A 27,751-nucleotide genomic window follows, 5' to 3' on the forward strand; every position below is an offset into this window, starting at 1 on the left:
TAATGTCCTTAAAACAAGTCAAAATGAGGCTCAGTAGTGTGTGGGTGGCCTCCACGTGCCCGTATGACCTCCCTACAACGCCTGGCCATGCTCCTGATGAGGTGGCGGATGGTCTCCTGAGGGATCTTCTCCCAGACCTGGACTAAAGCATCCGCCAACTCCTGGACAGGCTGTGGTGCAACGTGGTGTTGATGGATGGAGCGAGACATGATGTCCCAGGTGTGCTCAATTGGATTCAGGTCTGGGGAACGGGTGGGCCAGTCCATAGCATCAATGCCTTCCTCTTGCAAGAACTGCCACATGAGGTCTAGCATTGTCTTGCATTAGGAGGAACCCAGGGCCAACTGCACCAGCATATGGTCTCACAAGGGGTCTGAGGATCTCATCTCGGTACCTAATGGCAGTCAGGCTACCTCTGGTGAGCACATGGAGGGCTGTACGGCCCCCCAAAGAAATGCCACCCCACACCATGACTGACCCAAACCGGTCATGCTGGAGGATGTTGCAGGCAGCAGAACGTTCTCCACGACGTCTCTAGACTGTCATGTCTGTCACATGTGCTCAGTGTGAACCTGCTTTCATCTGTGAAGAGCACAAGTCACCTGTGGCGAATTTGCCAATCTTGGTGTTCTCTGGCAAATGCCAAACGTCCTGCACGGTATTGGGCTGTAAGCACAACCCCCACATGTGGACGTCGGGCCCTCATACCACCCTCATGGAGTCTGTTTCTGACCGTTTGAGCAGACATATGCACATTTGTGGCCTGCTGGAGGTCATTTTGCAGGGCTCTGGCTGTGCTCCTCCTGCTCCTCCTTGCACAAAGGCGGAGGTAGTGGTCCTGCTACTGGGTTGTTGCCCTCCTACGGCCTCCTCCACGTCTCCTGATGTACTGGCCTGTCTCCTGGTAGCACCTCCATGCTCTGGACACTACGCTGACAGACACAGCAAACTTTCTTGCCACAGCTCGCATTGATGTTCCATCCTGGATGAGCTGCACTACCTGAGCCACTTGTGTGGGCTGTAGACTCCATCTCATGCTACCACTAGAGTGAAAGCACCGCCAGCATTCAAAAGTGACCAAAACATCAGCCAGGAAGCATAGGAACTGAGAAGTGGTCTGTGGTCACCACCTGCAGAACCACTCCTTTATTGGGGGTGTCTTGCTAATTGCCTATAATTTCCACCTGTTGTCTATTCCATTTGCACAACAGCATGTGAAATGTATTGTCAATCAGTGTTGCTTCCTACGTGGACAGTTTGATTTCACAGAAGTGTGATTGACTTGGAGTTACATTGTGTTGTTTAAGTGTTAACAGGCACCGCATTGATTATATGCAACGCAGGACAAGCTAGTTAAACTGGTAATATCACCAACCATGTGTAGTTAACTAGTGATTATGTTAAGATTCATTGTTTTTTTATAAGTTTATAAGTTTAATGCTAGCTAGCAACTTACCTTGACTCCTTGCTGCACTCGTGTAACAGGTGGTCAGCCTGCCACGCAGGTCTCCTCGTGGAGTGCAATGCAATCGGCCATAATTGGCGATTACCAATTTGTTATGAAAACTTGAAATCGGCCCTAATTAATCGGACCTAATTAATCGGCCATGTCGATTAATTGGCCAATATTCCATGTCTACGGGCTGTTCTTAGGCCCGACGCGAATCACCTGGTACAGTCCTTAGCAGTGGTATATTGGCCAAAAACCACAAAACGTCTTACTGACAGATTTCCCTAAATAAATTCCGGCACCAAGCAAATTTCAGTTCTGCTGAGCTCAAACTTCAAAGTTCCCAAAATTTGGTGCAACTTCCGGCGCATGTTTAATGTGAACACTGAGGCTGTAACTGCTTCACCGTTTTAAGTGGCTAAGTACTGTAGGCTACTGTGGCTATTTGATCATAATGTAGGCCTACCAGAGTGGCCTACTATACAAAACAATGTAGAAAATGCATCGCATAAACATTTTCACTTGGAAATAGCAGTTCTATCATTCAGCCTACAGTAGTAGCCAATGTGTCGTGTTCAATGTAGGCCTACAGTCCATGAGGCTTTTGAAAAAAAACATGCAGGGCTTGACATTAACCTGTTTATCCACTTGTCCTTCAGACTAGGAGGTGACTGAACATTTTGTTGTGTTGTTTGATGCAAGAAACCACTTGACAAAATAAAATGCATTATTATTCCCATACCATTATTACAGAGAATCAGACAAATTATGCTTCCCTCTGCCTATGGCTACTTAGCTTATTCAAGCCTAGTCTCAAAATACAATACTGCCCACACAATACTTCACACACAGAGACACATACAAATCTCTCCCTCGCCCTTTATTAGGCAAATATCACCACAGACTGGAATATGTTCCGGGATTCATCCAATGGCATTGAGCAGTATACCACCTCAGTCACCGGCTTCATTAATAAGTGGATCGATGACGTCGTCCCCACAGTGACCCTACTGACATACTCCAACCAGAAGTCATGGATTACAGGCAACATCTGCACCGAGGCTAGAGCTGCTGCTTTCACGGAGTGGGACACTAATCCGGATGCTTATAAGAAATCCTGCTATGCCCTCAGATGTGGTCCTTCTGTAGCTCAGTTGGTAGAGCATGGCGCTTGTAACGCCAGGGTAGTGGGTTCGATCCCCGGGACCACCCATACATAGAATGTATGCACACATGATTGTAAGTCGCTTTGGATAAAAGCGTCTGCTAAATGGCATATATTATATTATATATTATGAACCATCAAACAGGCAAAGCATCAATACAGGACTAAGACTGAATCCTACTACACCGGCTCTGATGCTCGTCGGATGTGGCAGGGAATGCAAACAATTAGACTACCAAGGAAAACCCAGACGCGAGCTGCCCAGTGACACGAGCCTACCAGATGGGATAAATGCCTTTTTTTATGCTCGTTTCCAGACAAGCAACACTGAAGCATGAGAGCACCAGCTGTTCCGGACGACTGTGTGATCCCGCTCTCCGTAACCAATGTGAGCAAGGCCTTTTAAACAGGTCAACATTCAAAAGGCAGCGGGGCCAGACGGATTACCAGGATGTGTACTCGGAGCATGTGCAGACCAACTGGCAAATGTCTTCACTGACATTTTCAACCTCTCCCTGACCGAATCTGTAATACCTACAGCACTAGTCAAGACTGGACACACCTACTCAACCAAGGGGTTTTCTTTATTTTTACTATTCTGCATTGCAGAATAATAATGAAGACATCAAAACTATGAAATAACACTTGGAATCATGTAGTAACCAAAAAAGTGTTGAACAAGACAAAATATATTTTATATTCTTCATAGTAGCAATCCTTTGCCTTGATGACAACTTTGCACACTTGGCATTCTCTCAACCAGCTTCATCTGGAATGCTTTTCCAATAGTCTTGGAGTTCCCACATATGCTGAGCACTTGTTGGCTGATTTTCCTTCACTCTGTAGTCCAACTCATCCCAAACCATCTCAATTGGGTTGAGGCCGGGTGATCGTGGAGGCCAGATCAACTGATGCAGCACTCTATCACTCTCATTCTTGGTCAAATAGCCCTTACACAACATGGAGATGTGTTAGATTATTGTCCTGTTGAAAAATGAATGATAGTTCCCACTAAGCGCAAACGAGATGGGATGGCGTATCGCTGCAGAACGTGGGCCGTGAATTGTAAATTAATCAGACAGTGTCACTAGCAAAGCACCGTCACACCACCTCCTTGCTTCACGGTGGGAACCACAGATGCAGAGATCGTCCTTTCACTTACTCTGCGTCTCACAAAGACATGGCTTTTGGAACTAAAAATCTCATATTTGGACTCATCAGACCAAAGCACAGATTTTCACCTGTCTAATGTCCATTGCTCGTGTTTATTGGCCCAAGCAACTCTCTTCTTATTATTGGTGTCCTTTTAGTTGTGGTTTCTTTGCAACAATTCGACCATGAATGCCTGTTTCACACAGTCTCCTCTGAACAATTGATGTTGATGTCTGTTACTTGAACTTTGTAAAGTGTTTATTTGGGCTGCAATTTCTGAGGCTGGTAACTCTAATGAACTTATCCTCTGTGGCAGAGGTAACTCTGGGTCTTCCTTTCCTGTGGCAGTTCTCACGAGAGCCAGTTTCATCACAGCGCTTGTTGGTTCTTGAAATGTTCTGAATTGACTGACCTTCATATCTTGAAGTAATGATGGGCTATCTTTTTCGCTTTGTTTATATGAGCTGTTCTTGCCATAATATGGACATGGTCTTTTATCAAGTACGGCTATCTTCTGTGTACCACCCCTACCTTGTCAGAACACAACGTATTGGCTCAAATGCATTTAGAAGGAAAGAAATTCCACAAATTAACAAGGAACAACTGTTAATTGAAATGCATTCCAGGTGACTAACCTGGAAGCTGGTTGAGAGAATGCCAAGATTGTGCAAAGCTGTCATCAAGGCAAAGGGTGGATACTTTGAAGAATCTCAACTATAAAATTATTTTTTGATTTGTTTAACACTTATTTGGTTACTAAACTATTCCATATGTTATTTCATTGTTTTGATGTCTTCACTTTTATTCTGCAATGTAGAAAATATTAGGTGTGTCCAACCTTTTGACCGGTACTGCACATGTCTCAAGAAGATTACCATAGTCCCTGTGCCCTAGAAAGTGAAGGTAACCTGCCTAGCACTCACGTTGATAGCCATGAAGTGCTTTGAAAGGGTGGTCATAGCTCACATCAACACTATCATCCGGGAAACTGTAGATCCACTCCAATTCACATACCGCCACAACAGATCCACAGATCGCACTCCACACTGCCCTTTCCCACCTGGACAAACGGAACACTTATGTGAGAATGCTGTTCATTAAATACAGCTCAGCGTTCAACACCATAGTGCTGACAAAGCTCATCACCAAGTGAATGACCCTGGGACTAAACACCTCTCTCTGCAACTGGCTCCTGGACTTACTGATAGGCCACCCTCAGGTGGTAGTCAACAACACATCTGCTACACTGATCCTCAACGCGGAGGCCCCTCAGGGGTGAGTGCTTAGTCCCCTCCTCTACTCCCTGTTCACCCACGACTGAGTGGCCAAGCACGAATCCAACACCATTATTAAGTTTGTTGACGACACAATGGTGGAAGGCCTGATCAACGATGAGACAGCCTATAGGGAGGAGGTCAGAGACCTGGCAGTGTGGTGCCAGGACAACAACCTCTCACTCAATGTGAGCAGGACAAAGGAGCTGATGGTGGACTACAAGAAAAGGAGGGAAAACATGCCTCCATTCACATCGGCAGGGCTGTAGTGCAGCACGTCAAGAGTTTGTCCAAATCACCAACAAACTATCATGGTCCAAACACACCAAGAAAGTCGTGAAGAGGGCACGACAAGGGCCTATTCTCCCTCGGGAGACTGTAAAGATTTGGCATTGGTCCCCAGATCCTCAAAGTTCTACAGCTGCATAATCGAGAGCATGGTTGCGTCACTGCCTCAAGCTTTGAAAGTGACTAATATTGCGTTGACTCGATCACAATTCCTACAGTAAAGTGAAATGTTGATAGTGTTAACTAATGGTGAAAACTCTAAAGTTGAACTTCAATCAACTTTAATCTCGAGCTTCTCTGCACGGGCTGATGGGCGCAGCTTAGCGGAAACATTGCTTATTGCTATTATAAACCGCTTACCAACATAAATGTAACAGTAAACAAGTAGTTTTAAGTCATACCCAAGGTATAATGTCTGATATACACAAGGCTAGAATGCTGTTTCAGCCAATCACCATCCAGGACCAAAACTATCCGGTTAATAATGAAGCAGTAAGGGGTGGGGTCTATGGCAAAATACCACAGCAAAGAGCTGTTAGACGCGATGCAGCGGATTGCCTGGATTCAGCCCTTAGCTGTGGTATATTGGCAATATACCACAACCCCACGAGGTGCCTTATTGCTATTATAAACTGGTTAACAATGTAATTAGATGATACAAAATACATACCACGACTTTCAGACAATCAGCATTCAGGGCTCGAACCATGCAGTTTATGATATTGCAATATAACACCCACATCGAGCCACACCCCCAAGCCGCAAATCTTGTTTTGCTTAATAAGCAGCCGACAAACAAATGTGGAAGTGGTGAGTTCAGCTGTTCTTTAATTTGACAAACTCTTGCAGGGTGACGCCAGGTGCCAAATTCATCAGCCATCATCTAAAGTAATAATAACCCATGTAATAATGAAATACATTTCTGAAATATACCCCTGATCATTGTTACATCAATTTCAAATATTATTTTACTGTGCTTCAGTACAGATTACCTTTTTTAATTGTCATATCTGACTGTATTTCATATTTGGAAGCTACACATATTACACTTTTGTATTGATTAACCATTCTGAATGACACGCAGGAAAGAACGAAGACCTGGCTAAATACCATGGAAATAACAATGATGCCTTGACAGCAAAGCAAATTCAGCCAGCCCTTTCAAACTTAACGTAAAGCAGTTGAAAGCAGCAAACCTCTTGTCAAAACTGTAAATTTATGGATTGAGGACACAATAGAGGCACTGAAGGGATGCTTTCTGTGCACATAACTTCAGAACTCTTCATAAGATAATAAAGCACAAAGATTAACACAGGCTATGTCCATCTTTTGGTGATGACCAAATATGATATGACTTAAAGAATAACGGTTTCTGTGATGACTTTGTGATTGGGTATACTTTGTTTTACAATCTGTAAACGAGTGTGAACAGGTCAGAGATTGAGAGGTTAGTGCGGTTGACCTTTTCTAAACTTATTCTACTGTCAAAACAACAGACTAGAGGAAATCGGTTTCGACTAGCCTGAGGCATTCCATAATGACACCAGAGAAAGTCATAGCCTACAGGTATTTGGGTGTAAACATCCATCTATGCTGTATACATTCCAGAGTTTAGCAACTGTATTTTCTTTATGAAACACAGATTTTTTTGGAGTTCACTACTTGGACAGAATATTATCTAGGTGAACCACAATCATATGCTTTAGAATTACACAACTGTAATGTTTTTTTACAATACCCACGGTAGGGTCTTTGGAGTTGACTAGGTACATACAGCATATCCTCCAGGTAAACACACAGTAGGCGCCACAGTTCAACTACAACAACAAATATACATTGGGCATCATTAAGTATTGCATTTCTTAATATTTTATTGTTACCAAGTGGGATTAAAATGGATTTAATTGTCCTTTTCTGTCAATCTACAGGAAGAACACATTTATTAGCGATTAATGACAAAACACTAATATACCTTGATTAGATAAGTATTCATCCCCCTGAGTCAATACATGCTAGAAACACATTTGGCATTTATTACAGCTGTGACTTTTCTAGTAGAAATCTGTAGGAGCTTTGCAAACCTGGATTGTGCAATATTTGGACATTATTCTTTTAAAAAGATGTTGGGGATCATGGCTAGACAACAATTTCCAAGTATTGCCATAGATTTTCAAGCAGATTTAAGTCAAAACTGTAACTTGGCCACTCAGGAACATTCACTGTCTTATTGGTAAGCAATTCCAATGTATGATTGGCCTTGTGTTGTAGGCTATTATCTTGCTGAACGGTGAATTCCTCTCCTAGTGTCTGGTGTAAAGCAGACTGAAACAGATTTTCCTCTAGGATTTTGTCTGTGCTTAGCTCCACCTCATTTCTTTTTATCCTGAAAAACTCCCCAGTCTTTGGTGATGTCACGCATACCCATACCATGATGCAGCCACCGTCATGCTTGAAAATAAGGAGGCAGCTACTCAGTGATGTGTTGTATTTTGCCCCGAATATAAGGCTTTGCCAGAAAGTGTACATTTGCCTTGTTTTTTTGCAGTATTACGTTAGTGCCTTGTTGCATAGAGAATGTATGTTTTGGAATATTTATATTCTGTATATTTGTATTCTTTTCCCTCTGTCATTTCTCATTATTGTAGAGTCACTACTGTTGATCCATCCTCAGTTTTCTCCCATCGCAGCCATTGAACGACTTAACTGCTCAGGGATGTCACCATTAAAACTGCTTTCTTCCTGTCCTGCAGCACAGTTCAGAATGATGGCTATCTTTTTGATGTCTCTGGTTGGTTTATTGAATTATCCATAGCATAAGCATTAGCTTGACCATGCATAAAGAGATATTCAATGTCTTAATGTGCTATTGTTACCCATCTACCAATCACTACCCTTCTTTGAGGCATTTGGAAAGCTCCCTGGTCTTTGAAGTTGAATCTGTGCTTGAAATTCAGTATTTGACTGAGGAACCTTACAGTTGTTATACTGTATACATGGGGGTCAGAGGAATATATTGTCAACCCCTGTTATTTCATGTAACTTATTATGTGATTTGTTAAGCCAAATGTTACTCCTGAACTAATTTAGCCTAACCTAAACAAAGGGGGTGAATACTTATGCAATGACTATATTTAAGTTATTTAATTTCAATTCATTTGTAAAAATGTGTGGAAATGTATTTTCACTTTGACATGATGGAGTTTTGTTTAGATCGGTGACCAGTAAATCTATTTCAATTCCAATTTGTAATACAAAAAAACAATTTAAGATCCAAGGGGTGTGAATACTTATTGTATATGGGCCTTATAAGACCCAGGGTCTTTGGAGTGGAACTCATTCTCCAGGAGTACAGTACATTCCAGAGGTCAGCAGCAAATCAACAACTGTATGAGAGGTATATTACAGTAGGGTCTTGAAGTTGATAAGAAAACATTGCTTCTCTCTGTTGTAGACATCCCTCTGATGAAAACTGCTGTGAAACCCAGCCTTTCTACCTGTCAGCTATTTATCAGTCCCTATCTCGGCAACAATACAATTTGTATTTCATTCTGAATACCAGCTGCTTCCTTCAGTTGGGCACACTCTTAGTGTGCCCTACTGCACACTCTTAGTGTGATTCAGATTAAAGGGATGTAACAAGCATACTGTGGAGGTACAGATTGACAGTGTACAGTTGAAGTCGGAAGTTTACATACACATTAGCCAAATACATTTCATCTCAGTTTTTCACAATTCTTGACATTTCATCCTAGTAAAAATTCCCAGTCTTAGGTCAGTTAGGATCACCATTTTATTTTAAGAATGTGATATGCCAGAAAAATAGTAGAGTGATTTATTTCAGCTTTTATTTATTTCATCACATTCCCAGTGGGTCAGAAGTTTACATACACTCAATTAGTATTTGGTAGCATTACCTTTAAATTGTTTAACTTGGGTCAAACGTTACGGGGAGCCTTCCACAAGCTTCTCACAATAATTTGTGTGAATTTTAGCCCATTCCTCCTGACAGAGCTGGTGTAACGGAGTCAGGTTTGTAGGCCTCCTTGCTCCCACACACTTTTTCAGTTCTGCCCACACATTTTCTATAGGATTGAGGTCAGGGCTTTGTGATGACCACTCCAATACCTTGACTTTGTTGTCCTTAAGCCATTTTGCCACAACTTTGGAAGTATGCTTGGGGTCATTGTCCATTTGGAAAACCCATTTGTGTCCAAGCTTTAACTTCCAGACTGATGTCTTGAGATGTTGCTTCAATATATCCACATACTTTTCCTACCTCATGATGCCATCTGTTTTGTGAAGAGCACCAATCCCTCCTGCAGCAAAGCACCCCCCACAACATGATGCTGCCACCCCCGTGCTTCACGGTTGGGATGGTGTTCTTGGGCTTGAAAGCCTCCCCATTTTTCCTACAAACATAACGATGGTCATTATGGCCACACAGTTTCATCAGACCAGAGGACGTTTTTCCAAAAAGTATGATCTTTGTCCCCATGTGCAGTTGCAAACCGTAGTCTGGCTTTTTTATGGTGGTTTTGGAGCAGTGGCTTCTTCCTTGCTGAGCGACCCTTCAGGTTATGTCGATATAGGACACGTTTTACTGTGGATATAGATATTTTGTACCTTTTTCCTCCAGCATCTTCACAAGGTCCTTTGCTGTTGTTCTGGAATTGATTTGCACTTTTCGCACCAAAGTATGTTCATCTCTAGGAGACAGAACGCGTCTCCTTCCTGAGTGGTATGATGGCTGCGTGGTCCCATGGTGTTTATACTTGCGTACTATTGTTTGTACAGATGAACGTAGTACCTTAAGACGTTTGGAAATTGCCCCCATGGCTGAACCAGACGTGTGGAGGTCTACACATTTTTTCCTGAGGTCTTGGCTGATTTCTTTTGATTTTCCCATGATGTCAAGCAAAGAGGCACTGAATTTGAAGGTAGGCCTTCAAATACATCCACAGGTACACCTCCAATTGACTCAAATGATGTCAATTAGCCTATCAGAAGCTTCTAAAGCATGACATCATTTTCTGGAATTTCCAAGCCGTTTAAAGGCACAGTCAACTTAGTGTATGTAAACTTCTGCCCCACTGGAATTGTGATACAGTGAATTATAAGTGAAATAATCTGTCTGTAAACAATTGTTGGAATAATTACTTGTGTCATGCACAAAGTAGATGTCCTAACTGACTTGCCAAAGCTATAGTTTAAGGAGAAACTTGTGGAGTGGTTGAAAAACAAGTTTTAATGACTCCGACCTAAGTGCATGTATATTTCCGACTTCAACTGTATATGACTAAGTGATGCCCCTCCCTACCTTCAGTCTATTGTCTTCTTGAACGAACATTCACATTTGTCTTTTCTTACTAGCACTGACTTTGTTGATACTTACTTTGCTGTTGCTATTTACTGAGGAAAATGTTTTGCTTACTATGACTGTGATATGCGGTTGTCTCACCTACAGTGGGGTAAAAAAGTATTTAGTCAGCCACCAATTGTGCAAGTTCTCCCACTTAAAAATATGAGAGGCCTGTAATTGTCATCAGGAATCATACAGATGTTGTATGTGTAGGGGACAGAGGAAGGGTTAGTCATTAAAAAATTGTCAACCCCTATTATTTGACCCAGTGAGGCCAAATGATGTAATTTGCTATGCCACATTTTCCCCCTGAACTAATTTAGGCTTGCCTAAACTATTTTTTTATTAAACGTTTTATTTAACCTTTATTTACCTAGGCAAGTCAATTAAGAACATTCTTATTTACAATGTCGGCCTACCTGGGTACAGTGGGTTAACTACCTTGTTCGGGAGCAGAACGACTTTTTACTTTGTTAGCTCGGGGATTTGATTCAGCAACCTTTCAGTTACTGGCCCAACGCTTTAACCACTAGGCTACCTGCCGCCTCACAAAGGGGCGGAATCCTCCTTTTTTTAAAAATTCATACATATTTTTACAAGTTCATTTTCTTTTTACTTTGACAATGTGGAGTGTTTTGTGTAGGTAAATTACCCCCAAAAAATCCCTATTCATCTCTTTAAATTAGGGATGCACAATATATCGGTGAACATATCAGAATCGGCCGATATTAGCTAAAAATGTCAACATCGGTATCAGCCGATGTCTAGTTTAACGCAGATGTCAAAAACAAATGTCAAAGCTACCGTGCATACAGTGCCTTGCGAAAGTATTCGGCCCTCTTGAACTTTGCGACCTTTTGCCACATTTCAGGCTTCAAACATAAAGATATAAATCTGTATTTTTTTGCTGAAGAATCAACAACAAGTGGGACATAATCATGAAGTGGAACGACATTTATTGGATATTTCAAACTTTTTTAACTAATCAAAAACTGAAAAATTGTGCGTGCAAAATTATTCAGCCCCTTTACTTTCAGTGCAGCAAACTCTCTCCAGAAGTTCAGTGAGGATCTCTGAATGATCCAATGTTGACCTAAATGACTAATGATGACAAATACAATCCACCTGTGTGTAATCAAGTCTCCATATAAATGCACCTGTGCTGTGATAGTCTCAGAAGTCCGTTAAAAGTGTGATAATATTGAAATGGAAGGAGTATCAGACCACTGCAAATCTACCAAGACCTGGCCGTCCCTCTAAACTTTCAGCTCATACAAGGAGAAGACTGATCAGAGATGCAGCCAAGAGTCCCATGATCACTCTGGATGAACTGCAGAGATCTACAGCTGAGGTTGGAGACTCTGTCCATAGGACAACAATCAGTTGTATATTGCACAAATCTGGCCTTTATGGAAGAGTGGCAAGAAGAAAGCCATTTCTTAAAAGATATCCATAAAAATTGAACTTTTTGGCAACAATGCAAAACGTTATGTTTGGCGTAAAAACAACACAGCCCGTCACCCTGAACACACCATCCCCACTGTCAAACATGGTGGTGGCAGCATCATGGTTTGGGCCTGCTTTTCTTCAGCAGGAACAGGGAAGATGGTTCAAATTGATGGGAAGATGGATGGAGCCAAATACAGGACCATTCTGGAACAAAACCTGATGGAGTCTGCAAAAGACCTGAGACTGGGACGGAGATTTGTCTTCCAACAAGACAATGATCCAAAACATAAAGCAAAATCTACAATGGAATGGTTCAAACATAAACATATCCAGGTGTTAGAATGGCCAAGTCAAAGTCCAGACCTGAATCCAATCGAATCTGTGGAAAGAACTGAAAACTGCTTTTCACAAATGCTCTCCATCCAACCTCACTGAGCTCGAGCTGTTTTGCAAGGAGGAATGGGAAAAAATGTCAGTCTCTCGATGTGCAAAACTGATAGAGACATACCCCAAGTGACTTACAGCTGTAATCGCAGCAAAAGGTGGCGCTACAATGTATTAACTTAAAGGGGGCCGAATAATTTTGCACGCCCAATTTTTCAGTTTTTGATTTGTTAAAGTTTGAAATATCCAATAAATATCGTTCCACTTCATGATTGTGTCCCACTTGTTGTTGATTCTTCACAAAAAAATACAGTTTTATATCTTTGTTTGAAGCCTGAAATGTGGCAAAAGGTCGCAAAGTTCAAGGGGGCCGAATACTTTCGCAAGGCACTGTACCTATATAACGTAAAATTTTGCGCTACACGTGCAACACAGCATTCTTAACCTAGCCCACACAATGTCTGCTGTGTGGATCGAGCAGTCAACAAGTCGAGCAGTCATTTGAAAGAGTAAGAACATTTCAGCAAGTCAACTCAAAGGCGAAATCCATGAAAGCCAAGATAATGGAATGCATTGCCCTTGACAATCAACTGTTCTTCGTCGTGGGTGATGTTGGCTTTCGTCGACTGGTCGAGCACTGGTGCACACTACCAAGTGCGCTATTTTTCTGATGTTGCCCTACTGGGGCTACATGACATGCATATTATGGAATGCCGTTTGGGTCTTTGCGTGTCAAAAAAGATACAGTAGCACTGTCAAAGCTGTACAAAAAAGTCTGCAAACAGGCAAATGCCGACCACAAAAGATGTGCTTTCAATACCGAATTGGTAGTAAAGCATCATTTGTTCCACCGCAACTTCCTGGGGTAGCTAGCTTTAGCTTGGTATCTAGCTAGCACCAATACAACCAGTCTGAAAACAATGACCAGTAGAAACTGTAGTCATTTTTCATAGCAATAGTTTAGGATTCCTTGTGAGTAAGTATTAGCTAGGTTGCCACTTGTTGTTCGCCTATTGAAGTTGAACTTCAGTTCATGAAAATAAATATCTAGCCAGCTACTTAACCCAGTTGCCCAAAGCTAACGTTATAAGCAGCCAGCTAGCTTCATCTGGCTGGTGAGGCTCGACCGGACTGTGTTATGTGTGGTGAAGTTAGCCACAATAAGGATTAGGCAAAATAGCGGAATTTGCGGTTTGCCTTCAAAATAAAACTGTCATTGCCAGTGATGCAAATTAATAGAAATAGTAGAATTATGCCATACTCTTATTTTGAAGGCTAACTGCAATGTCCACTATTGTGGCTAGCTTCACATAGATGGGTCCGACCACCATTAATCAAGTAAGAACTGTCTTATAAATTAGGATTATTTTAGATGGTGACACCAAGCCATATTGTTAGCTAGCTAACTATATAGCTACTGAAACAGATTGACATTTAGCTATGTTTTTGGGGAAGAACATATATATTTTTTAATGTATTTAGCTAGTCAAGTCAGTTAAGAACAAATTCTTATTTACAATGACGGCCTAGGAACAGTGAGTTAACTGCATTGTTCAGGCGTAGAAGGACAGATTTTGACCTTGTCAACTCGGGGATTCGATCTAGCAACCTTTTAGTTACTGGTCCAATGCTCTAACCACTAGGCTACCTGCCGCCACTGTTTGCATCCATGAGCTTGCTAGCTTTTTTTATGACCAGCACTGTAGGTGCGTGAAACAACTTTACCAGCATCATTGCATACGTATCAATGAATCGTTTTGACATATGAAATATGAGTGCTAGTGTAATCAATGTTTAATACCTACGTAAGAAATGTATGAATGCGTTAACTTACGTGACTTGCAGTCATATTCAGGTCCTGATAGGTCATGACATGTCAAATAGTGTATATTTTTTGACATGCAAAGACCCAAACGGCGTTCCATAGAAATCCTTGTTGATAATGAAATGACTGAGCAAATGAACAACAAAACAGCAGAGCAAGTAAGTGAAAGAAATGGGTTTTGATTATGTTTTACTGGTAATGGGGAGATACGTAAATGCCAACAAAATAACTTTTTGGTCAGTGTGTGTGTGTGTGTGTGTGTGTGACCTTTTATTTAACGAGACAAGTCAGTTAAGAACCAATTATTATTTACAATGATGGTGATGCAGACGATGCTGGGCCAATTGTGCGCCACCCTATGGGAGCCACCCGAATGTGTTACAGCCTGGATTTGAACCAAGGACTCTTATGCATCCGTGTGTGTAACTATTTAATTGAACTAGAATGCATAAAAGGTTGCTAAAATGTTAAATATCGGTATCGTTTTTTCGGGGGCAAGGAAAATATTGGATATCGGTATCGACCAAAAATGTCATATCGGTGCATCACTACTTTCAATCCCTTTGACGCAAAAAAAAGTTAAAAATAAATTAATCTAAAAATAAATTAATCTAAGGGGGGTGAATACTTATGATTGTCACGTTCTGACCTTATGTAACGGATGTGAAACGGCTAGCTTAGTTAGCGGTGTGTGCTAAATAGCGTTTCAATCGGTTACGTCACTTGCTCTGAGACCTTGAAGTAGTAGTTCCCCTTGCTCTGCAAGGGCCGTGGCTTTTGTGGAGCGATGGGTAAGGATGCTTCGTGGGTGACTGTTGTTGATGTGTGCAGAGGGTCCCTGGTTCGCGCCCGGGTATGGGCGAGGGGACGGTTTAAAATTATTCTGTTACATTGATGCTGTTGACCCGGATTACTGGTTGCTGCGGAAAAAGGAGGAAGGTCAAAAGTGTAACGGATGTGAAACGGCTAGCTTAGTTAGCGGTGTGCGCTAAATAGCGTTTCAATCGGTTACGTCACTTGCTCTGAGACCTTGAAGTAGTAGTTCCCCTTGATCTGCAAGGGCCGTGGCTTTTGTGGAGCGATGGGTAACGATGCTTCGTGGGTGACTGTTGTTGATGTGTGCAGAAGGTCCCTGGTTCGCGCCCGGGTATGGGCGAGGGGACGGTTTAAAATTATACTGTTACACTTAGTTCCTTTATTTTGTCTTTGTTTTAGTATGGTCAGGGCGTGAGTTGGGGTGGGCAGTCTATGTTCGTTTTTCTAGGTTGTGTTTATGTGTTTGGCCTGTTATGGTTCTCAATCAGAGGCAGGTGTCGTTAGTTGTCTCTGATTGAGAATCATACTTAGGTAGCCTTTTCCCACCTGTGTTTTGTGGGCGAATGTTTTCTGTATGTCACCTTTCAGAACTGTTTCGTTTCATTCTCTGTTGTTATTTAGTTTAGTATTCTGTTGAATAAATGAACCACGCTGCATATTGGTCCGATCTCTCCTACTCCTCCTCAGACGAGGACGACGAACGTTACAATGATACCCACTGTATAGGCCTACTTTATGAGACCCATGGTCTTTAGAGTGGACGCCATGTTCTCCAGGTGTACAGTACACTACGTTCCAGAGGTCAGCAACAAGTCAACCACTGTACTTTGTATGAGAGGTACAGTATATTGCAGTAGGGCTATGGAATTACGCTTTGACTCAGTTTTTTCACTTAAATGTACTGTATGCCTAACAAAATCCATGCATTCCGTGTTGAACAAACCATATTCTTTGCACTAAAAAATGTACAAAAACGTATTTAGTGGAAGAACTGTGCAGACACAAACTTTGTTAAAGGAATTACGATATTCTCTCAGGTTTTAATGTGACCACGTTTTTCAGAAACTCTGTTAAATATCTGTCCCGAATTACAATTCAAAGATGTCTGCAGAAAGACTGGGGTGTCAGCTATGACATGACACCTTAAGTTTGAACAAATCTATTTTGGTTACAGTAAGTGAAGTGGATTTACACCTGGTAATGGAATTAAATCAATGAGTGCCTGATCTGTACTATACAGAAATGCATAATTATGGATATGAATGTCATTCTCCCGATGTCTCACAAGTTTGGACAGTGCCGCAGAGTACAGTAAAGTAGAGCATAGCAGTACATTAGAGTACAGTACAATATACTCTACTGTACTATACACTACATTTCTTTGCTATACTCTTTTACTGTATTGTATTGGACTTTACCATTGTACTGGACTGTTCTCTACTGTGCTCTGCTCACTGTACTGTGCTATCCAAACTTATGAAACATCTATGATAGGTTCAGATTTGTTCCAGTCTGGTCCGTCTGTGGACATTAACATTAAGGCCAAGGTGGACAGACCAAATTTCAACCACTTTTCAACACGCATGGAAGTCCGGTGTCGGTTGGTGTTCAGTGGCTGAGGATGCTGGTTAGAGTAAATGGAAAGTGAGGGGACACATGGGTAGGTGTTAGTAAGAGCTGGGAGAGGTGACGGTAAGTAGAGGGAGATAAAGGAAGAGAGAGAGACTGGGAGAGGTGACAGTAAGTAGAGGGAGATAAAGGAAGAGAGAGAGAGACTGGGAGAGGTGACAGTAAGTAGAGGGAGATAAAGGAAGAGAGAGAGACTGGGAGAGGTGACAGTAAGTAGAGGGAGATAAAGGAAGAGAGAGAGACTGGGAGGGTGTGATTGTCCAGATTTGTTACATTCTTGGTTTGACCACCAGACGACAGAAAGAAAGAACAGCTTTCCACTGGACAGAACAGTATGCTGGTGGAAGGGAGGATTTTAGCAGGTGACAACTGTGGCTTGTAACTTATGATTTCCCATTTTTGATACTTCAGCTGCAGTAAATCCCTTAGATTTTTACTACTAAATAATGTATATCAGTAAAATCACTAACTAATTGGTAGGTTTTCCATTACTTGTTACTTCTGTGAACTTTCATTATCCTCCCTCCACATTAGGGAGACAAATGTGAAAATATCTTAGATATGTGGGTTTTTGGCAGTGGAATTACACAAGGGGTCTTAGGAAATGTCTACTTACAGAAGGGAAATAATTTCTGCCCCCCCCCCTAAAAGTGTTGATGTTAGTTGGCAGGAGTCTTTACGTCAACATTGTGTTCTGATGTATTTCTGGTAGCTTTTAAGATTTTTTTTCCTAAGACATCTTTTCCATCTGTTTGACCAGAAATCAAAGCCTTTACTTATGCCTAATTTCAAAGATGGAAAATGGTTGAAAAATGCATCTATGCCTTCATTTCCCCCAAAATATAGATTCTTAGCTTTCATTTGACATCCAATTTGTTATGCTCCTATCACATGTTGGTGCTCATGGATCCTTTTACATGGAAATGCCCAGTAGGGTCTGATAAGAAGTTGATCAGAAAACATTGCTTCTCTCTGTTGTAGGCATCCCTCTGATACAAACTGCTGTGAAATTCAACCTCTCCCTCTGTAGGCAATTTATCAGTCCCCATCCCAGCAACAATACAATTTGTGTTTCATTCAGAATACCAGCTGCTTCCTTCAGATAGGCATTATACTGCACACTCTTAGTGTGATTCAGGTTAAAGGGATGTAACAAGCATACTGTGTAGATACAGCTTGACAGTGTGTATGACTAAGTGATGCCCCTCCCTACCTTCAGTCGATTGTCTTCTTGAACGAACACTCTCATTTGTCTTTTCTTACTAGCACTGACTTTTCTGATAGCTACTTATTGAGGAACAGTCTTTCCCACCTAGCTATCTTAAACCTTAAAATCAGGGACAATTATCATGTTTTTGTATTACCTTCAAATGAATCACTAATCACATTAAATACATACTGATATTCAGAAATTACTGTCAAATCAAAAATAATAACCAGGGTTTTACAATGATGGTGAAAATTTGGAGAAATGTTGAGCTTAATCTTCCTAAAACATCTACATATCGTATGGTTTTGGAGATTTGAGTACTAATTGTATCAGGGCATTGCATGCATTGGCCTATAGGCTTAGGTGTCCACTATGATATAAAAAAGTTATTGCTTATATAAAAGGAAGAGAAGCTTCAGCTTAGCCCCAGAGAGAGAGAGATGGACTGTGGCATGCCATGACACCAAGTCAGATGGCTACTGCGTCTGCTATACAGATGTACAGAAGGAGGCTAATTCATACATTTTCAATCAGAGTATTGTGTATAGGGATAAGCATTACATTGTTAGATTATAGGAGTAACTCTGGTGGGCCTGAAACATTCTCCCTCACTTCAAGTTCAAGAGTTAGTTGGAGCGTCGGCCACGCTGCCTTAATACCATAGGCTTGCAGTAGCTAAAGATGAATAATAGCCACACCAAACCTTCACAAAAGGTTTTCAACTTTATTAGGGTAATATCAAAAGTAAGTCAAGTCATTGTTTATAGGGAAAATACAAGCAATATTGTGGCAAACACACCATTACAGTTGGAACTTAATTTGGCCAAAGAACATGGCTCAACAGAATGAAACCAAACACTTGCAAACTGGTTTAAACCTTCACACAACTTTTGACAGCAATAGGCTGTTATTTATTTTACAACAGACCTCAAACTAAATATGGAGCACACAATTAAAAAGACAGATCTAATTTAATTTAGCCAATGAATGTCTCAACAGAATTAAGCGAAACAGGTTTTGCATATTGAAAGAACTGGTTTAGATTAACAAATGGCCATACAATAATAATAGGGAGTTGCATAGTGGCCTGCATTCTCAGGTTATTCCACTACATCCATTAAAACTTACATTAAATTCCCCTTGTAGGCTTTTCACTTGCCATGCATACTTTTTTCCCTCTAACTTTTTGTTTTACTTCAATGACAAGTAGCCTAGGTCAAGGCTCCTCTTTTGCTCTCTCCTCAGCATCAAGTGCACACAAGGTGTGAGAAAATGCTGCTGAAGTACGAATTCGGGGTGTAGGCTATGATAGACAGCCTCTCTTGGACAAGTTGGCCTGATTACAATTTGATTTATGGGCTTAAAAACAAAAAATATTGGCCAAATGCTGACAATTACCAGCTAAGGGAAACCCTGGAGCATTTTCCAATCAGTTATCTTTCCATCAAATTGACTGTGTGTAAATATGTAATGCACATAAAAATACAGTTTGTGGTTAAATTCCCATGTACCCAATAACAAATACAACTTAAATGGGTTTCCATTGCATTTTAAACTCTAGGCATACTGATGGTTTTGTCACAAGATAATTTTTATTTGTCAAATGGCAGCCAAGCATCGATCATCATGTCACCAGAATAAGAACCTCAATATTTATCGACAGGAGCATCAACCTCATCACTGTGCACTTTCACCATCATATGAAGTTCATCATAACTTATTTCATCTGTAGACTAATAAACTGCATTCTTTGATGTGTTGACATTTTATCAGACATGTATGCTACTTTACTCACATAAAAAGGTTGGATGGAAACCTGGTTAATGTCAAGCCATTTTGTACTGGGTCGGTGTTAGTACTGGCTGGATGTGGATCAACTGAGTCTGTGCTTGTACTGGCTGATGATCCAGCATCTCCTCTGCTGACAAACTTAAGCATAGCACCTGTATATTATAGATCACAATAATATTATTAATTTATCAGCTGCATTAGGCCAATCAAACGGTCTCCCCCAGATTTCCTTTTATACATTTTAAAATCTAAAATACTACAGTATTTATACTATGGCTTGGCTAAATACTTGATGGTTATTATTTACTGAGAGATCCGCATCCATATGCCCAGCTAATCAGCATTTCAAATTCAATATATAAATCAATAGTCAATGTCAATCCATTGCTTTCCATCTTGCATTAGCCCAGAGTTGTAACTATACCTTGACTGAGAGACTAGATAATCATTGTCTTGTTTTGAAATTGTATGCCTATGAGGAGTGTCATCACGCCTGTATATTGTCTGGACTGGTCCCCACAGAGGTTGCTATTGGAAAGCGTGAGTTTAATTTTGTGCACACTCATATGAACGCATGTTCACGCGCAATGCGTTTCTTTTCAGAGCTGCAGTTTATAAACACCATTGCCATTTTATCAAATGTAATTAATAAATAGTTGTTTCCCTCTCTTTTTTGTCAGGCACCAAGTCACTGAACACACCCCTGGAAGTGGCTGGTAAACAAGCAAGACACAGACAGACCAAGAGATGCACTGCCCAGCTAGGTTACCAAGACAGACAGACTAGAGAGAGATGCACTGCAAGCTAGCACATCAACTTTACTGTTATTTGCTGACATCAAACTTGGAGAGAACACAAGTTTACCTGATTGCTGATCCCGCAATTCACTTTCATTTTTTCTCTCTTTTCGTGGCCAGAAGGATGGTTCCGCTTCATCCTCTCATCGAAGTTGTAAACATTGATACGCGCTTTGACATGAGGGTAAGGAAGGGCCCTTTCATAATTTGCGGGGCCCTACACAACTTCCGTAGTGAGCATATAGGCAGCGGCAGAGCCTGGCGGCCCTATCAGCTATTCCGATGTGTTCTTGTCGGTTAATATAAAAAGTGTATGCAGCTTAGAATGTTTTTGTGTGATATGATTGCTATTTAGCCTATTGCAGATCTGGACCAATTAGTATGACATCCTGGCTTTTAAACTATATTAAAAAAAAAAAATACATTTTACATACTATAAAAGGTTATATTTTCGCATACGCTAAATGACTACTATTTAGAATGCAAGTATACTGTAGGTATTTGATTACGGACACAACCTCTATATATGTCAGGCCAGGGTCAGCAATGCTTGCGTTCTTCTGATGTGACGTTGCATGCGTCTACCAATGGTTGCGTGCCATATCATCGACTGTGCAGTCGGGCACCAGATTGCGACAGCATATGTGGTTAGCGGATAGGTAAAACACCTATCCAGGTGTTGTAAGATCTGGCATGCGGCATCAACGTCAGAGCAGGGGAACACAAACAATATTTTCACTGTTTTCCGTGGCCTTCTAGTATGCTGTTTCAGGAAGGTACAGTATGTATCTGTGCAAAAGGCAATGACAGAAAAAAAATGTCAGGTTAAGGTCACTTGTTGTAAATGTCTCTCATTGTACAATTCTTAGAGAGCATAGAATGGCTATGTTAACAAAGACAGACCAATTCTGAGATTTTGCCCAATTATTGTCAAAATAGCAATTAGCTGGGGGAAAAATAGCATAATTGGGCTGCCTGTGTAAACGCAGCCATAGAGAGCATGTAATGATCATTGTACACGACTCCGTCAAGGATGCAATGTGAAATTAAGGATCGATGCTTCTAAGGGGAAGTGATTGTGGTCTTGGAAATCATTTTGAAAAGTAAACTTTCCCAGATGTCAAATGCAACCATAAAGCTGCCTCAGTAAATGGGTTTAAAAAGTTTAAAACTTTACTGTGACATTTTTCTTGCCTTATCTAATGTTTTATTGAAAATGGGCATGGCATTACTGCTCCATTATACCCACCATGCCCACTAGCTTGGATTATATTTATCTGAGTGAACTCAATTCTACAGCATCATGTCTAAAATAAGTACCAAGTAAAATAAAAATGTTTTCAAAAGATGGCATGAAAACATTTAAATGTACCGATATTGCGGGAAGAAATAGTCATGGTGACAATTAGAATGATTCCAACTGAATGTCTCATTTAATTGGAGATAGATTGACGTGTCTACTGTACAGTACACATTTACTTAACAATATTATCACAAACCACTTAGCACACAATTTGCTATGACTGAATCACTATCTTCACATTTCCCAAGAGATATTACAGAAATGAACTGAGTATTTGTCAACTGAGAGACAGACGGTAATTCAGAAAGCCAATGAACATAACAATCAAGATGATGTCAAACTGACGCTGAACTAGAAGAGATGAATTTTGGATAACTCTAATAAATTGATTAAACGTAGGCTACAACTGAACTCAAGATCGGCCACTTTTAGACCCTGGACTAATTTAACTGTGTTAAGGCTGGTCCCATGATGGTGGTTATTGACTTGGCTGCTGTCCTGCTGTCTTAGAATAACCTCACATTCAACAATAGGAAAGCCTCTAAACCATGGATGGTATAACATGTTCAACATAGACAGTAATCAGGTTTCCATCCAACCTTTTATGCGAGTAAAGTATGTTGGATGAACAATGTCACGACAGGCCTGATGGAAACAGCAAATTTGTTGATATATTTTCCAAATGTCGACAAAATAAAATCCGCTAAGACAAGATGGGATCTTTTTGTGTCTGTACAATGAAGTATGAGAGAATGCATTTAGCCTCAGATATAATAACCATCTTATTGGAGTAAACTTGGAGTTGTGATGTGTTGTTCTCCCACTACGACTTGGGAAAGAAGGCACTTTATTAGGCTAGAGAGAAAATTAATTATGAAGGTGCTGAAAATGCACACGGTGATGGATGCTCCTTTCCAATAAATATCAAGAGTCTTATTCTGGAGACATGATGATTGATGCTTTGACTTTTGACAAATAAAAATAATCTCGCTCATTATTTAGGCTGATTTACCCACACTGTATCTGCAAGCTGTTAGCTAGAAAGACCAGAGTGGACTTTTATTGCCAGAGTGGCAATAAAACACTTTTTTTTTTTTACAAAACCATCAGTTGAGTTAAATGTGATGTAAACCCATGGTCGACCTAACTAAATTTGCATTGAACATACATACATACATACATACATACATACATACATACATACATACATACATACAGTGGGGCAAAAAAAGTATTTAGTCACGTACATACATACATACGTACGTACAGTGGGGAGAACAAGTATTTGATACACTGCCAATTTTGCAGGTTTTCCGACTTACAAAGCATGTAGAGGTCTGTACTTTTTATCATAGGTACACTTCAACTGTGAGAGACGGAATCTAAAACAAAAATCCAGAAAATCCCGTTGTATGATTTTTAAGTAATTAATTAGCATTTTATTGCATGACAAGTATTTGATCACCTACCAACCAATAAGAATTCCGGCTCTCACAGACCTGTTAGTTTTTTTTTTAAGAAGCCCTCCTGTTCTCCACTCATTACCTGCATTAACTGCACCTGTTTGAACTTGTTACCTGTATAAAAGACACCTGTCCACACACTCAATCAAACAGACTCCGACCTCTCCACAATGGCCAAGACCAGAGAGCTGTTTAAGGACATCAGGGATAAAATTGTAGATCTGCACAAGGCTGGGATGGGCTACAGGACAATAGGCAAGCAGCTTGGTGTGTTTGCAACAACTGTTGGCGCAATTATTAGAAAATGGAAGAAGTTCAAGATGACGGTCAATCACCCTCGGGCTGGTGCTCCATGCAAGATCTCACCTCGTGGGGCATCAATGATCATGAGGAAGGTGAGGGATCAGCCCAGAACTACACGGCAGGACCTGGTCAATGACCTGAAGAGAGCTGGGACCACAGTCTCAAAGAAAACCATTAGTAACACACTATGCTGTCATGGATTAAAATCTTGCAGCGCACGCAAGGTCCCCCTGCTCAAGCTGCGCATGTCCAGGCCCGTCTGAAGTTTGCCAATGAGCATCTGGATGATCCAGAGGAGGAATGGGAGAAGGTCATGTGGTCTGATGAGACAATAATAGAGCTTTTTGGTCTAAACTCCACTCACTGTGTTTGGAGGAAGAAGGATGAGTACAACCCCAATAACTTCATCCCAACCGTGAAGCATGGAGGTGGAAACATCATTCCTTGGGGATTCTTTTCTGCAAAGGGGACAGGACCACTATTGAGGGGAGGATGGATGGGGCCAACAACCTCCTTCCCTCAGTAAGAGCATTGAAGATGGTTCGTGGCTGGGTCTTCCAGCATGACAACGACCCAAAACACACAGCCGGGGCAACTAAGGAGTGGCTCCGTAAGAAGCATCTCAAGGTCCTGGAGTGGCCTAGCCAGTCTCCAGACCTGAACCCAATAGAAAATCCGTATTGCCCAGCGACAGCCCCGAAACCTGAAGGATCTGGAGAAGGTCTTTATGGAGGATTGGGCCAAAATCCCTGCTGCAGTGTGTGCAAACCTGGTCAGGAACTACAGGAAACTTATTGTCTCTGTAATTGCAAAAAGTTCTGCTTTTCTGATGTACCAAATTCTTATGTCATGCAAATTAATTAGTTAAAAATCAAACAATGTGATTTTATGGATATTTGTTTTCGATTCCGTATCTCACAGTTGAAGTGTAGCTATGATAAAAATGACAGACCTTTACATGCTTTGTAAGTAGGAAACACTGCCAATTTTGCAGGTTATCAAATACTTTTTCTCCTCGCTGTATATTATATCACTATGTCATCACCCACAGCCTTTTATCCACAGGTCAATTTGATGGAAACACATCTCTGGTGGGAAAATGTGCGCCTTGTTTTGATGAATATTCACATAAAAATCTGTTGCCAATTGGACGGAAACCTAGCTAATGACCACATTTCCATCTATAGTTATGTGGGTAAACTCATTATGTATAAAATAAAAATCACGACACCTGTGATGGAAACAGGAATTTTCACTAGGCTATACCGCACTGTATCTGCGAGCTATTGACTAGAGCGCACGTGCCAACACTAGTGGGCACATTTGCTATAACTACGCAACATTTTCTGTGACAAAACCACCAGTAGGCCTAGAGCTCAAAGTGCGATGGAATCCTGTCATGGAAATTCTACACAGGGACACGCGAAATCAATCTTCAATTAATCATTGTTTATTAACAGTTAACTGTAGAGGCACCATAGCACATATCTGTTAGGAGCTCTCTCGGGGCAGTCCCGTTAAGATCTCTTATACTGCTTACAGGCGTGATTTAGCTTATTCATCATTCATAATTAATTAATCATTAACGCTTGGTTCATGCATGTGACTGACCAATACCTCACGAGGCTTCTCTCCAAGCTGAGACTTTGAAACTGAGAGAATTTCGTTCTCAAAAAAAGGTTCTGGGCTTACTGCCAAATTGAAAACACTGAACGAATCCCCACTAGTCAGTCACTCGCATGAACACAGAAATGTGTTATTAGAAAAGCACAAACAGTACAAAGACATTGGTTATTATAAAAGCACAAACATAAAATGTTCCATCACAAACCAATTTAACTTATATTTTATTATTTTTAAACACAAAGTTATTTTTAAATGCACTATGTATTTAGGCACAGACTTTTATCTGTAACAAGTCAATTGGGTGGAAACGAAAATGTGCATATTGTTTTTATGCTGATTTTAGACATTCGTATGAAATGTGTCACCAATTAAATGAAAACCTGGCTAAAGACACCTATGCCCCCACCCCCTCATACTCATCTGGACATTGAGCATTTTAAGCAGCTAAACTGGCTATCTGTGGGGCGAAAAAAGTAACATTAATTAACATGGTCTGGTCCACAGAATTTTCATGGACTCAGCCCCCAGGTACCTATCTAACTATTTTACATTTGTCAGAGATGTCCACCAGCATAATACCAGAGCCAGAGACTCTAATATTCACTCTTTTAAATATAAGACTTTATCTGGTAAGAAATTGTGTTTATCTACAGGCGCTGTTGAGTGGAACAAAACTACCATAGCAACTCAAAGCCATACCAACCATAGACACATTACAGACATAAAGTGGTTATCTATGTAATTGCATATGTATTTATGTAAAAAATAGGGACTACAATGGAAATAAATCCCCGACTATATTGTGCAATCCCGGTCACTTTTAAAAATCACATACAATTATTATCTGTAAGGTCCCTCAATCGAGCAGGGCATTTCAAACACAGATTCAACGACTTAGACCAGGGAAGTTTTCCAATGCCTCACAAAGAAGATCACCTATTGGTAGATGGGTAAAAACATATCCTTTTGATCATGGGGAAGTTATTAATTACACATTGGATGGTGAATTAAAACACCCTGTCACTACAAAGATACAAGCGCCCTTCCTAATTCAGTTGCCTGAGAGGAAGGAAACCACTCTGTAAAACCATTAGAGTTTAATTCATGGCTGTGATAGGAGAAAACTGAGGATGGATCAACAACATTATAGTTACTTCACAATTACTAACCTAATTGACAGAGTGGAAAGAAGGAAGCCTGTACAGAATAAAAAATATTCCAAAACATGCATCCTGTTTGCACTAAAATAATGTGGAAAAGAAATGACCTTTTTGTCCTGAATACAAAGTGTATGTTTTGGGCAAATCCAATACAACACATTACTTTGTACCATTCTCCATATTTCAAGAATAGTTGTGACTGCATCATGTTATGTGTACGGTTGTAATTGTTCAGGACTGAGAAGTTTTTCAGGATAAAAATAAATGGAATGGAGCTAATCACAGACAAAACCTAAAGGGAAAACCTGGTTCAGTCTGCTTTCCAGCAAACACTGGGAGATTAATTTACCTTTCAGCAGGGCAGTAACCTACAACCCAAGGTGAAATATATACTGGAGTTACTTACCAAGAATACAGTGAATGTTCCTGAGTGGCTGAGTTGTCTTGCAATGATCAACAACCTATTTGACAGAGCTTGAGGAATTTTTGAAAGAATAATTGGAAAAAGGTGTGTAAAGCTCTTAGAGACTTACCCAGAAACACTCACAGCTGTAATTGCTGCCAAAGATGCTTTTACAACGTGTTGACTCAGGGGTGTGAATACTTGTTTAAGTGAGATATTTCTGTATATAACTTTCAATAAATTAGCAACATTTAATAAAAACATGTTTTCACTTAGTCATTATGGGGTATTCATTGTGTGTAGAGGGGTGAGAGAATTTTTATTTAATCCATTTTTTATTCAGGCTGTAACACAACAAAATGTGTAATAAGTCCAGGTGTATGAATACTTTCTGAAAGTCATTTTTTTTAAACTGACAAAATCCAAACTGTGCAGCGGCCATTTGATGAATGGAAAGAGAAATCGTTATAAAACACCAAAAGGTTTCATGACAAGCCAAGCCTTCAATACTGGTTAGACCTACAAGGTAGGGATGGATGTATTTTCTGTTTGTCCAGATTGACATAGTCATAGTACATTTATTTAGGTGTTGAAAACGCAAACCATGATATCGAAACACCCAAAGTCGGTATGCTTTGTTTATTGGTTGTGTGGTACATTGGCACACAAACCTATTGGTGGAAAATGTGTTGCATATATTTTATAGAACTATAAATATGGCATCAAAATGTTCAATCTGATTTCCCCCTATCTGATTGTCTGCAGCCAGCTCTGATGGTATGGTACGCCTATAGGCAGGGAGAGTGAGCTTATCTGTGGTGGTCAGCACCCCTAAACCTTCTGGCCTGTAGCCCTGCGTGGCATTTACAAAGTGGCAAAGTAATTATCTATGCTTATAAACACT

General features: G+C 40.7%; 1 long non-coding RNA gene across 5 annotated transcripts in view; it reads left to right on the plus strand.

Moving 5' to 3' along the window:
* LOC124035250 overlaps positions 1–21,726 on the plus strand; it is a 49,482-nt gene extending 27,756 nt beyond the window's left edge. For all 5 annotated transcript variants that reach the window (XR_006838709.1, XR_006838708.1, XR_006838710.1 and 2 more), the window contains one exon: positions 20,473–21,726. This is a non-coding gene — a long non-coding RNA (uncharacterized LOC124035250). The remainder of the gene's footprint in view (positions 1–20,472) is intronic.
* Positions 21,727–27,751: the final 6,025 nt, after the last annotated feature.

This window comes from Oncorhynchus gorbuscha, linkage group LG05, assembly GCF_021184085.1.
Source record: "Oncorhynchus gorbuscha isolate QuinsamMale2020 ecotype Even-year linkage group LG05, OgorEven_v1.0, whole genome shotgun sequence".
In the NCBI taxonomy this organism is placed as follows: domain Eukaryota; kingdom Metazoa; phylum Chordata; class Actinopteri; order Salmoniformes; family Salmonidae; genus Oncorhynchus; species Oncorhynchus gorbuscha.